The following is a 14,139-nucleotide window of genomic DNA, read 5'->3' as shown; positions in this document are numbered from 1 at the left end:
TGCAACATGCATTTACGATTTAACAGGAGAAATAATAACTGGATATTGATGAGAAAGCGGTTTAACCATCACATGGTGTCTATATTTATATAATGTGATGTTTATATAATGTATAATGTATTTCTGGAGTGGATATAATATCCATGTTACATTGTGGATACTAATTCTTTCGGTGAATGTTTAACAAATATGAATATTATTAATAAATTAATTTAAATACAAAAATTTTATGTTACAATAGAAGAAGCTGAAACTGACACCCGCACACAGGAAAAAAGAAGTGTTATTTTAACACTAAAAGTAGTGTTAAAACAACATGCAACATTTTTAACCGACACTGTGTGATTTTAACACTTCATCGGTGTTAAAATAACACTAGAGTGTGTTAAATTAACACCAGAGGGTGTTAAATTAATATACATTTTTAATGGGGTTAAAATAACACAAAAATTATGTTAAAACAACACAATCTGAAAAGTACACGCAACAAATTTAACACATATTTTTTTCTGTGGCAGTCATCACTTAATTTTTCCAAATTTTATGTTAGCTTTAAACTAAAAAATTAAACTGAAACTGGCACTTAGTTATCAATGAGAGCAGTTAATTTTTCCAAATTAAATTTAAAGCAACATTAGTTGCTTTAAAGCAAAATCTATAGAAATCCCTAAGATATCTATAACAATATGCAAAAGATATCTAGGGATGTCCTGAAAAAAACATTCCAGAGATGTTCAGGGACATCCGAGAGACATCCCTAAAATATTTGTGGATATTCGACAGAAAAAATCCCAGAACTGTTGTGGAACAGCCGATAGATATCCTAATTTCCATGAACCGATGATTTTCTATAGTAGATCCTGACTATGCAGATGGTAATATGTTAATGTTCTATTAAAAAATTATTTTACCCACTTTTTTCGAACATATCCGCAGTATTAAATGTACCATTTCTTGGTACACTTCTGCCAGCATTACCTACTTAATGTATATTGGAAACAGAAAATTTTTTTCTTGAAAAATTATTATAAAATTAAAAAATTAAAAGCAATCGTAGGGAATGAAATCTATTCGTTAATTTTTATAGACAAGAAGAAAGAGTAAGGAAAAAGAATTAGTTAAAAAAGAAGAGATAGTTTATAAAAATAATAATGCAGTCGATATTACAGATTTCTTAACAAACATTTATGATCATTCGAATTCTGCTTTCATCCCACAGTTTGCTAGGGTTCCAGCAAGATGGCATAGGCATCATTAATCAAAAGCTCCCTCTTCTTTAATTTGTTAGAAATACATTTTTCAATAATTGACAACTTTTTTTCGACTTTTTCCACTTTTTTCCACCTTTTTCAAATTATACTTTTTCCTTCAATATTATCGAAAGGGAAGAAATTTTAATTAAAGAAGTATAGTAGAAGTTACTTCTTTACTGCACTTCTTGTATATTTTTCTATATTCTTCAATATCTAAATTCCATAAAAGAAAAGATAAGGATCTTAATTTCATTTCTATGTTCGAATCAGTAAAAAAGAATAAATTTTGTAACTGAATGGCTCAATGATCGCTAACTCTGCTGTCTGATGTAAAAACCTAGTAACCACTTTTTCCGTAAGGTCGTGATTTGTTTTGTAATCCAAATCAACTTCGACCTTACGGAAAATGCGGTTACTTGATTTCTACTTTGGACAGCAGAACTAGCAATTAGCACTATACTTCGATTAATCAGGAAATATTAATTGTTGCATCAGTGATTGATCAGTAAGTAACGTTGTATTCTTCTATCCGGAAAATTGGCGAATTTCCCCTGAATTTTGAAAGTGGGTATTAATATCAAGAGATTCCAATCTCATTTTGTATCCGCAGAGTGTCTAACTCCACCCTTTTAGTATTGTTATAAAGATCTGAAGCTAGACCCTCCTTTCCTGTCAATCAAATTCCCCCTCTCATAACGAGAAGGGTATATGATTCATGATGGCTGCCTACAAACGCATTTGGTTCCATCTTGTTAGTTCCCGGCCAAACTGAAATACACCAAAGCCTCTCTGTCGATAGAGTAGAGAACCGAGGATCTTTGTTTCTTACCTGTAAGGAGACTGCGACACCCACTTCTCAGGTGTTGCTCGCTTCTTCTCTAGATGGCAGGATTTTTGAAACCAATTTTTGAACATCTTACACAACATCTCGACAGTTTATTTTGCAGAAGTAGTCGATTTTTTGTTTTAAAAATGCACTTCCTATTTTAAAAAAGCATTTCCTATTTTAAAAATACATTTCCTATTTTATCCTAATAGATAAAAAATATTTAAAACAATATAAAAATTACCACAGTAAGAAGTAAATCTTAATTTAAGATAAGGTCTTAAATTTAGCACTGTCTATTATGATGTTGAATCATATACAACATCAATTATGTAAATTCAGCATTGACTGTTTTAAAAATGTTGCATCTTAATTTAAGACTTCCTTGCTGCCTTAAAACAAGACTTTCTTTTTACCAGGGACTCTGTCCAACACAAATGAACACAAATATCAAGTGTGTGACACAACACAATTCGAATATTGAAATTGTGTTGTGTTCAGAGCACAACACAATTCGAATATTGAAATTGTGTTATGTTCAGAACACAACACAATTCAAAAAATTGAAATGTGTTGTGTTCAGAACACAAACACAACACAATTCGAATATTGAAATTGTGTTGTGTTCTGAACACAAACAGATTTCAATAGTAAATTGCACTCGCCACATGTGTTTGAGCAAATGTGTTTTTTCGAACACAAACACATTTCAAAATTTGAATTGTGTTGTGTTCTGAACACAACATAATTTCAATATTCGAATTGAGATGTGTTCTGAACACAACACAAACTCAACACAAACGTTTGGTAACTGTCCCTGCTTTTTACTGTGACTAATATTGTGATTTAAGAAATATAAAATTATGACAACATTCATTCTTCTTCCTTTATTTCTTTCATATAGTTTCTTTAGGGATATCAAATTGAGATAAAAAACGTACCAAAATTTCGGTTTTGGTAAGTTATTAAATTTGCCTTAAAAAGTCCAATTGAACTCCTACAAAAGTAAATAATTTATGTTAGTTTCAATTATATTCTTATAATACAGATTTCAATGAACTCTGTGGAAAATTAAATGAATGCAAAAAGTCCGTAAAATTAGTGGAAAATTGATTGAGTTTAAGAATCTGGTTAATTTAAAGGATTCATCAAATTTTCCTCCAAAATTTTTACTTGAACTCCTACAGAACTAAATGATTTCATTAATTTAATTAATTATCTTAAATACAAATTGCTATTAATTTTGCGGAAAAATGATTGAATGTGAGAATCTGATCCGTAAAATTTGTGGAAAATTGAGTATATATCAGAATCTATAGTCAATTTAAAGGATTTTCTTAAATTTTCCTTAAAAATTTCCAATACAAAAATAAATTGTTGTTTCGGCAAGTTTTTTGTCTCAATTTCATATCCTTAGAAAATATTTTCCTACATTCTTGTATTTTGTACATAAAAATTTTACATCGAATACCAAAAATCATCAAATTATGGAAAAGGTTTCACATGCAAAATGACTCTGACTGTGAATTCTTTGTTGAAAGCCACAATGGCTGTTGGGGATAAAAAAAGCAGTAACAGTATATAGGAGCAAGTTACATAAACGTCATATCGCGTATAAGGTTTTTTGACGCCTGACATCTCACCTAAACATGTACACCTCTCTTGGGAAAGGTATTCTAGGAGGTACAACTGAAACTGACTGTATCAGAAGCGCTCTGCTTTTCTCTTCATTGAATATGACGTTGACCTGACCCCCCGTCACATTAAGCATCTACTGTCTATTCGAATTCCTTATAAATTGAAACCATATACTCCAATATCACTTCTATAAAAGTGGCAAATTTATTATTAAACTCTCTCCTTAAAATCGCGCGAAACTCAAGTAAAAACAATTTTCGGTTATAGAAAATAATTTAGAAAAACATCTCACAAACATCTGAAGAAAATTTATTCGATTCTAATAACCGATTACTTGCATCTATTACTTTTTATTTCGTTCAAAGACTTTTGATTTTCAGCTGCCCTTACTGAAAATTACGGTACAAACTTTACTTAATATATTCTGACTGACGAAACTTGTTAACATTAAGGTGCAAGCTTCATGTTGCATAGGTTCTCAACTATCCTTATTGACATTCCGATGCAAGCTTCATTTGGTATTTCGGTTTTCAGTTGTCCCACAGTTTTTCCAAGAATATCAAATTGAGACAAAAAAAAGTATCAAAAGTGTTGCGAAGGAACGTTTTGAATCCCCTTTTTTCGTCTCAATATGTTAGAAAAACCATGCCTTTGAAAGTTTTATTTGCTACTTTTATTGTCAGCTGTCATTATTGATATTCCGATACAAACTTTACTGAATAATTTATTAAAATTTGTATTTTGCACCAGGATTAAAAAATTATCAACTATTAAAACTGATAAACTATAAATTAGTAAACTATTTAAGGAAATATTTAAATAGGATTGTATGAAGAAATTGCAGTTGAATCATATTCTCCTGGAGAGTTAGAAGTGTTTGATTTAGAAGTACACTTAAAGGTACATTTATTAATAAGAAATGTTTCGAATGACAATAAGAAACACGCACCAACACCATATTTGCAAAATTCATGCGTAGAGGTTTCTATAGTTATATTATAATATGAATTATTACTCTTTCATAATCTACTTCACTCCATGCTGACAATTCAAAGAATAATAAAATAGGATTATTGTGTAATCATTCACCCACAGTCATTATAAATATATACAATTCAAAAGTGACCGATTCCAAAAATAAACTGTGCATAATCAATGACGTTTATTCTAAATTTAGAAAAGAACATTATTGTCTCTTTCTGTAATTTTTTATTTGGAATCATATATCGAATGACTGATTCGATGAATCAAACTTTGGGATTTTATAGTTTTAATACTCCTTTAATATCTGATATTAATTTTTCCTTAGATGTCAGTTGTCCCTATTGATATTTCGGTACAAAATTTCACTTAATACTCTGGCAGTCAGTGAAACTATATTTAATGATTCGACACAAGCTCCATTTGGTATTGAAGTTTTTTGCTGTCCTTATTAATATTCCGGTGCAAGCTTTAATTTTCAGGACGATATGTTTAAAATTAATGCAATTTTATGAAATTTGGTACTCGGGGGTTTTTTGGGTCGTTAATTACAAATCAGAAGTCAGATATTAAAAATTCAAAATAGCGGATCCAATACGTTGGTAGATATGTGTAATATTGCGGTAAGCTTATACAAGGTAAGCATTCATAGGTAGGTCATTTCAAGTTTTCCACAAGCTTTCTGTAAAATTACGATACTATTTAACTATCTTCTATTAGAAAATGAAGAAAACTGTTATATACACAATAAAAGAAAATGGATATAAAGAAGCTACAAAGAAAATAGATACAGTTTTTGATATGTGAGAAATAAATTTATCATCTCTCGAAAACATGTCTTAAGATTTAGTGTGTTTTATCTGAAAACAAAAGCTGCCCACACTAAATACTTTTCTCTTTCATGAGCGAATTGTGTAGATAAGAAAAGAGGGAGGATATATCAATCACAAAGGCAGTGACGGACCTGAGATTTGGCAGCAGCAGCAGAAGCAGTAGAAGCTTCCCAGTTGAGAAAGAGCAACGGGGGTTGTGACCTATCTTGACCTGCAAATATCTTCTACACGGCATTCTGTATCATTATTTTTCTAAGAGGCTTTCCTTGTATTGATTCATCAAAGATAACACACCTTTTTTTATTTATGCACATATTAAATATTTCGAGTGCAATATTAATGATTCATTGAATTTCTATTATGAGAATAAAAATTCTGGTAGAAATAAATTTTTTTAAAAATTTCTTTCTAAATTTTCTGTCTATGTTCTTGAATTGTAAGATTGATAAGTTTCACTGAAAGCAGAATATGAATAAGGACAACTGAAAATTTTAATGTCAAATAAAGCTTGCTTCGGATCATTAAAAATTCTGACTTTTAGATTTACTGAAAGTCAGAGTATTGTAAAGTAAAGTTTGTACCGAAATAAAAATAAAGACAGCTGAAAACAAAAGGACAAACGAAAAGGGTTACCACAGGTCAAGGAAGTCAGGAAATTCAGGGAAAAATCAGGGATTTTTATTAAAAGTACTGAGAAAAATTAAATTTTTAGAATTTATAAGAAAATTCTGAATTTTATAGAGTCTTATTTGTTTGCCTCATAAACAATGAAATTGTCAAGAATTCTAATAAAAAAAACCTTCAATTTTTTCTATTTCTGACAATAATTTATTTTTAAATATAACTTAATTCTTCAAGAAATATCATAAAATTATTTTTTAGAAATTATTTCAATTATTTTAAATGTCTACCATTTTAATAACGTTTTCCAAAAGAATTCAATTATTTAAAAAAAATTTCACAAGAATTCAATTACTTACCAATTTTTTATAAATTTCTTCAAACCTATTTAATTATTTTAAATTTTTTAATGAATTTTCTCGAAAAAAATTAAATATATTCAGAGAATAAAAAAAAAATAAAATAAAAAAAAATAGTTCTGAGAAATTTAATTATTTCGAAAAATTTCAGTAAATTTCTTTTAAAAATTCTATTATTTAAAAAAATTTTGACAAAATTCTTTACGAGATTTAGTTAATAAAATTTTCAAGACAATTCTTATTCTTAAAAATTCAATTATTTTTACAAATAATAAATTTTTTATGAGAATTAAATTATTTAAAAAAATTTGAATAAAATTCTTCACAGGATTTTAATTATTTTCATAAATAATAAAATTTTTCTCGAAAATTCAATTTTTTAAAAAAAATTTGATAAAATGCTTTAAAAATTTCAAAAATTATAATCAAATTGATCATAGAATACAATAATTATTTTCGTAAAATTATTCATTCTTCCTTGGAATACAATTATTGTCAAAATTGTTTGTAAAATTAATCTTCGAAACAATTCAATTATTTTCATAAAAAATAGAATTCTTCGAAGCAATTCAATTATTTAAGAAATTTTTATAAAATTCTTCACAAGAATTCAATTCTTTTCAAAAATAAACATTTTTATAGGAATTCAATTACTTAAAAAAAGATTTAATAAAATTCTTCGTCAGATTTAAATTTGTTTTCAAATTTTTAATGTTTCTCCATAGAATTTTAATTTTCCTGAAAAAGTTTTAAAAAATTCTGAGAAACTTAATTATTATATTTAAAAAAATTTAAATAAAATTCTGCACAAGAAATTAATTAATTTCATAAATAATAATATTTTTCTCTGGAATTCAATTATTTTCACAAATAAAATTCTTCACATAAATTGAATTCCTTAAAAAATTTTTTAATGAAATTCGTTGCATAAATTGAATTATTTTCCTAGAAAATATAATTCTACGATGCAATTCAATTATTTAAGAAATTTTAATAAAATTCTTCTTAAGAATTCAATTTTTTTCAGAAATAAACATTTTCACAGGAATTCAATTACTTAAAAAAAGATTTAATAAAATTCTTCGTCAGATTTAAATTGTTTTCAAATTTTTAATGAAATTTCTCGATAGAATTTTAATTTTTCTAAAAAAGTTTTAAAAAATTCTGAGTAATTCAATTATTATTTAAAAAAATTTGAATAAAATTCTACACAAAAAATTAAATAATTTCATAAATAATAATATTTTTCTCCGGAATTCAATTTCACAAATAAAATTCTTCACAGAAATTAAATTCTTTAAAAATTTTTTTTAATGAAATTCGTTTCAAGAATTGAATTAGTTTCATAAATAGCAAAAGCTTATCGCAGAATTTCAATTATTTTTCATACAATTTTAAATAAAATGATAGAAAATTGCATTTATTCTTAAAAAATTTTTTTAAATTCGCCGAAAAAATTCAATTATTTTTAGAAAATTTGATAAAATTCTTCATAAAAATTCAATTATTTAAGAAATATTTAATCATTTCCATAAATTATTTATTTTTGTATTTAAATAATTTGAATTCTCGAAAAATTTTCTAATAAAAATTGATGAAAAAAAGGTTAACAACCAGAATGTTTGAATCTGGTCAATTTAAAGAATTTTCACAAAATTTTTTTTCAAAATTCTATACTTTAACTCCTACAAAGTATAAATAATATAAATTTTCCGAACTTTTGGAGTATAAGAAAAAGGAATATTAAAAAATTTTCAATTCTACATAAAAATTTTATTTCTACATAATGTATACAAATAAAGTTTGAATAAAAGAAAAATGTTTAAATATTAAAAACAAGGAAAATTTTAACAATCTTATATTTTTTAACTAAAAACGGTTAATATTATCTTTAGTGTTTAGAAGAAATAAAATTTGCGAACTTTTTTATTTTCTGATATTCTCAAAATGTTTCTTTCCGCATATATATACACACCGAAAGCATCAGCAATTATAAGCGATCATTTTTCTCCTTAGTAGACACTTTATTTCCTGTTTGGGGGTAAAATCTCGCAAAACTTACTCGCGGGGATCATTATACTGCGTATAAGAATTGATCCAAAAGTTTTATTCCCTCCTTTTCCATTGAATGAAAAAGTACTTTTTATTTTCTTCACAGGACATCACCACGTTGAGTGACAGGTTCTCAACAAAATTCCTCCTCTTTTTCTTTTTTTTTATTTTCTTTACAATTCACCCCAATACGTAATTTTGGATTGAAGATACCTCTTCTGTCTCTCTACCCCTAAAGGAAGGAAATTCTTTCAAAACCCATCTGTGTTTTAAGTCACAGGAAAACATTGCGTTGGTCCTGCGCTCTCAAGGAAAACTATTACAATTCCTCGCGTTTTCGAAGGACAATTTTCGGGGGGAGGTCTCCCTCTCTTTTTTACCCACCCCCCTCCCCCCCTTTCCACCCCTCAACTTCCCTTCAACGCCTTCAGGCCCGGCAACGCTCCCGTCAAGGGAGATTTATAGTAACTCGAATTCCTCGACTACTAGTCGACGTGGAGAGAGAGAGAGAGAGGGGGGAAGGATGGAGCAAAGTAAAGAGTGAAGAACAGGGGTGGGTTTTTCGGGGGTGAAAAGGGAAAAGGGGTACTCGTCACTCCGACGTGACGGCCACAGAACTCGCTCTGCACTCCATTGCTTGTGTGCGGCTGTTTCCAACAGGGGCTTTTCGTCGTCTTTCTACCGCAGCCATCTAACCCCTTCTTCTCAACCCCCTGCCCCCCCACTACTTCTCTAAACACATATACAAACACAGCAACCCTTAACTCTCTACAGTGTGAACGAGATCGCCATCTATTATATGCTTGGTTCACTGACAGCCGTGAATACTCGAACGTACTTCGACACTCGTAAATAGCAAAAAAAAAAAAAAAAATCATCAGTAATTAACAAGAAATCTTGTTTTTCTCATGATGAGAAAATTTGTCCCAAAGATTGTATTCTTTGGTATTTTTCTAATTCTTCTGCTCCTGAGAAAAGTTGACTCTAAAATGAAAGTGATTTTAGAAAAGTATATTTTTGTAGAAAACAGGGTTGCGACGCAACCTGTAAACCTGGAAATGTCAGGCAGTTTTATAAACCTTGAAAAAACCTGGAAAAGGCAGGGAATTTTGATCAAAATTCTGGAAAATTGTTGTTTTTTTTTAATTTTAAATTTCACTAAAATATTTTTTAAATTTAATTTTAAATTTTACTAAAATATTTCAAAATTAATTCAATTTTAAAAGAATTGCGTTTACAATTTTCATAGCTAAGATGAACTTCAAAAGATTTTGATTTGCAATTTTGTAAAATTTCAATTTTAAATGAATTTAATTAGAAAAATTAAAAAACCTAGATTTAAAAAAAAATTTTTTTAACAGTGATTAACAGTGATTTTTTAACCCCTTCACAGTCGAGTAAAAATAAAGTTTTTGTGCCATAAGTGTTCAAAAAAAAATTTTTTTTTTAAAATCATGATATTGTCATATTATATGTTTTTGAGGTCAGTGATTCAAAATCCGTGGTCAAAAAGTCAAAATTCAAAATGGCGGCTTCAAAATATCGACAAAAAAAAATTGAAAAGTTAACGAATTCGTTAACTTAAAAATTTTTTTTGTCGCCTTTTTAAAGCTGTCATTTTAAATTTTGAATTTTTGACCACGGATTTGGAATCAGCGACCTCGAAAACCCCCGAGTAGGCATTTTAAGTCATTTTCAGACAGATTCGTTAACTTAAAAATTTTTTTGGACGCCATTTTGAATTATGAATTTTCGACAACAAATTTGGATTCAGCGACCCCAAAAACCCCCGAGTAAGGATTTTTAGCAATATTCGTTAACTTTTAAATGTCTTTTTTTTCGATGGCCCTATAGAGCCCATATGGACATACAGGGCACGACATTTTTATAGCTCTATAGAGCCTTCTGACAGTGAAGGGGTTAACAAATTACAAATGATTGCTGAAATTCAATTATTTTCAAAAGTAGTAAAATTCTTCTCAGAAATTCAATTATTTTCAAAAATTTTCAATAAAATTATTGGCAAAATTGTAATTATTTTCAAAAACTTTCCTCAATTCAATGACTTTTAATATCTACTGCTTTAATAAAAATTCCTAAAAGAATTCAATTAGTTAAAAAAAATTTTTAATAAAATTCTACGCAAACATTTCATTATTTACACAAATAATAAAAAATTCACAGAGATTCAATTATTTTCATATAAATAATCAAACTCAATGCTGAATTTCAATTACTTTTAATACAATTTTAATCAAATTCCTCGAAACATGTATAATTATTATTAAAAAGTTTATTTAAATTCGTCAAACTAATTCAATTATTTTAAACTTTGTTGATAAAATTCTTTATGAGAATTCAATTTTCAGAAACATTCAAATTTTGAAAATTCGCAAAAAACAATTTCAAAAATTAATAAAAATAATGTATTTATAGAAAAATTTTAGTTAACACTAAAAAAAATATAATTTTGAAGAAGTTACCAATTATTGCAGAAATTCAATTGTCTTCAAGAGTAATAAAATCCTCAACAGAAATTTAATTATGTTAAAAAATAGTAAAATTCTTTTTAAGAATTCAATTATTTTCATAAATAATAAAACTCAATGCAGAATTTCAATTATTTTTAATAAAATTTTAATCTAATTTCTCGGATAATGTAATTATTCTTAAAAATTTTATTAAAAATCGTAGAAAAAAATCAGTTATTTAAAAATATGTTGGTTTCTCGGAAGTTCAATCATTTTTCAAAACATTAAATTAAATTCTTGGCACAATTTCAATTATTTTTAATACAATTTTCATCAAATTTCTCAAAAAATGAAATTACTCTTAGAAATTTTATTAGAATTTGTCAAAAAAATTCAATTATTTAAAATTTGTTGATAAAATTCTTTATGAAAATTCAATTTCAATAAACATTCAATTGTTTAACAAAATATTTATTTTTGTAAGTTAAATAATTGAATTCTCCTAAAATTTTCTAATAAACATTGATTTAAATATGAATTGCAAATTAAAATCTTTGAAAATTTGAACTCTTCATACTTTTAATCAAGACTTCTGTAGAATTAATTTTTCTCAAAAAGTTTAATCGAATTTTTGTTAATTATTTGAAGTTTTTAAATTCTAATATATTTAATTGAAAAATGTCAGAATATAAAAAAATTTTGATTAACAAATAAATTTGGTTTATTTTAAGCTTTTTTCTATAACAAATTTCGTTTGACTGATCTAAATATTATGCAAATTTTTCTCCTTTTTATTTGTAAAAAATATGAGAAAATTGTTAATTGTTAAAAACTATTATTAACAAATAGGAAATATATCCATTTTATGCATAATTTATATTTCTCAATATAACAATATTGTTTAGAAACTCATTCTTTTCTTTTGGAAAAGAAACATTACATTTTCTATTCTATTTGTCAATTACAAATTTTAATTGAAAATGAAATTGAAACTTTTTAAATTTTTTAAAAATAAAGGAAAAAATTTTACTCAAAAAAATGATCTGTTACATTTATTTACGAATTTCTTTATGATTGTAAAATTATTCGAAGAAATAAATAACTTTTTTTTTAAATAAATATTTAATCAATATTATTTTTCAATAAGAATTAAGAATTTCAAAAATTTCAAATTCAAATCTTTTTAAATTTAATAACTTATAAGAATATTTTTATAAAACACGAAGATAGCGATTGCTCCGAGTCGAAGACTCGGAGTGATCGATTTCTTCATGTTTTATAATAATAAGATGACTGAGTGATAAAATCATTGTTTTATATTATAAAAATATTATTACAGTAACTTTTTCAAAATTATTTTCATCATTTCAAATCAATTATTTTTTTCTACAATTTTTAATTATTTTTTAGGAAAATAATTGAATTTCTTTAAAAAAATTTATTATTTATAAACATTATTGAATTATTGCGAAGGAATTTATAAAAAATTTGTAAATAATTGAATGCCTAAAAAATTTTTATTATTTATGAAAATAATTAAATGTTTGTGTACTATTTTTTGGGAATTTGAAATTGATTTGAAAATAATTGAATTTTGGGGAAGAATTTTGTTATTTATAAAGTTAATTGGGATTTTGATAAATTTTTTTTTTAAATTTGAAAGATAATTGAATTTTATGAGAAGAAGGTCACTCTTGAAAATAATTGAATTTCTGCGCAATTATTTGTAATTTTTAGAAAAGTATTTTTGTAGAAAAAAAACAAAATCACGAGCAAGTAATTACGTTGATAATATTAAAAATACAATATAAATAAATATAACTAAATAAATTTTATTTATAGATGTATGTAATAAAAGTCGTTTAAATTTAGGTATTTAAATTTATTTATAAGTAAAAATATATAAACTTTAAAAATTTGACAGAAAAATAATAGAAATACTTATTTAAAATTATAAACATTCGCATAAAAATAACACACAAAAAGTGGATAAAATTTTTGTGACAAAAACGAACAAACAATCGATTTAGCTGTCAAGTGAGAATTAAGAGTTGAAAATTAATTGTTTTTCTGTTATTTTTTTTTTTTTTTTTTTTTTTTTTGGCATAGCCATTAATGATATATATTATGGTGACGTGACTTTTGCTCGTGTCGTGAAAACCCCCCTCTAAATTCGTAAGGTTTCGAATATCGCTCTTAGCACGTAAGAATAATACTTACGCGAGGAGGTCGGTTCATCAAGTAAAGTTTGAATTGAAGTTAGAACTTGTTTTCTTTGCCTAAAGATCCAGGAGGCCGATAGCCGCTCTCACTCTCTCTATGTATAAGAAATTTCAAAGGTAGCATTATCTCCTTAGGATATATAATTATTTCCTTCTAATGACTCTCTTTTAAATGAACTACCATTTCAATTTATCGCATTTAAAGGACGCAGCAATTGTCGATGAAGAAATAATTTTCGTTGAATTTTATATTTCACATTTTTTAATTTCATACTTTAATATTTTTTTATTTATTTTATTGTTTTTTTATTTTCTCGGAATTTTAATTTACTTTTCAATTCTTATTTTTTTTTTATTGAGTCAATCTTTAATGTTCGAGTTGATTATATTCAAATTGTAAAGGAAAATTATTACTTAATTAAAAATTTAATTATTTCCAGACTTCACACTTTTCTATTAAAACCAACTGTTTACTACTTTTTTTTACGATTTGCTACTATTTAGATACTATTGTTTAGATTTGTGACTCGAAAAGCAATTTCTTTCTCTTTTTTTTAAATTAGCACAACTTTAAATTCACTAAAAGTTGAAAAAAAATTATTCTTAAAGATTTAAAAAAAATTCTTTCAAACAATTAAAATATTTTCAAAAATTTTTCGAAATTCAATTATTTTCAATATCCACTATTTTAATAAAATTTTCCAAAAGAATACGATTATTTAAAAGATTTAATTCGTAAACAAATTTTTTTTAGAATTCAATTATTCTTGTAAATAATAAAATTCTTCGCTGTAATTCAATTATTTTCATAAATAAAAAAAATACTTTAAATAATTTCAATTATTTTTAAAATAATTTTAATGACATTCTTCATAGAAATTCA

The sequence above is a fragment of the Leptopilina heterotoma genome, unplaced genomic scaffold, assembly GCF_015476425.1.
Source record: "Leptopilina heterotoma isolate Lh14 unplaced genomic scaffold, ASM1547642v1 Lhet_268, whole genome shotgun sequence".
In the NCBI taxonomy this organism is placed as follows: Eukaryota; Metazoa; Arthropoda; class Insecta; order Hymenoptera; family Figitidae; genus Leptopilina; species Leptopilina heterotoma.
This window is presented reverse-complemented; position numbering follows the sequence as displayed.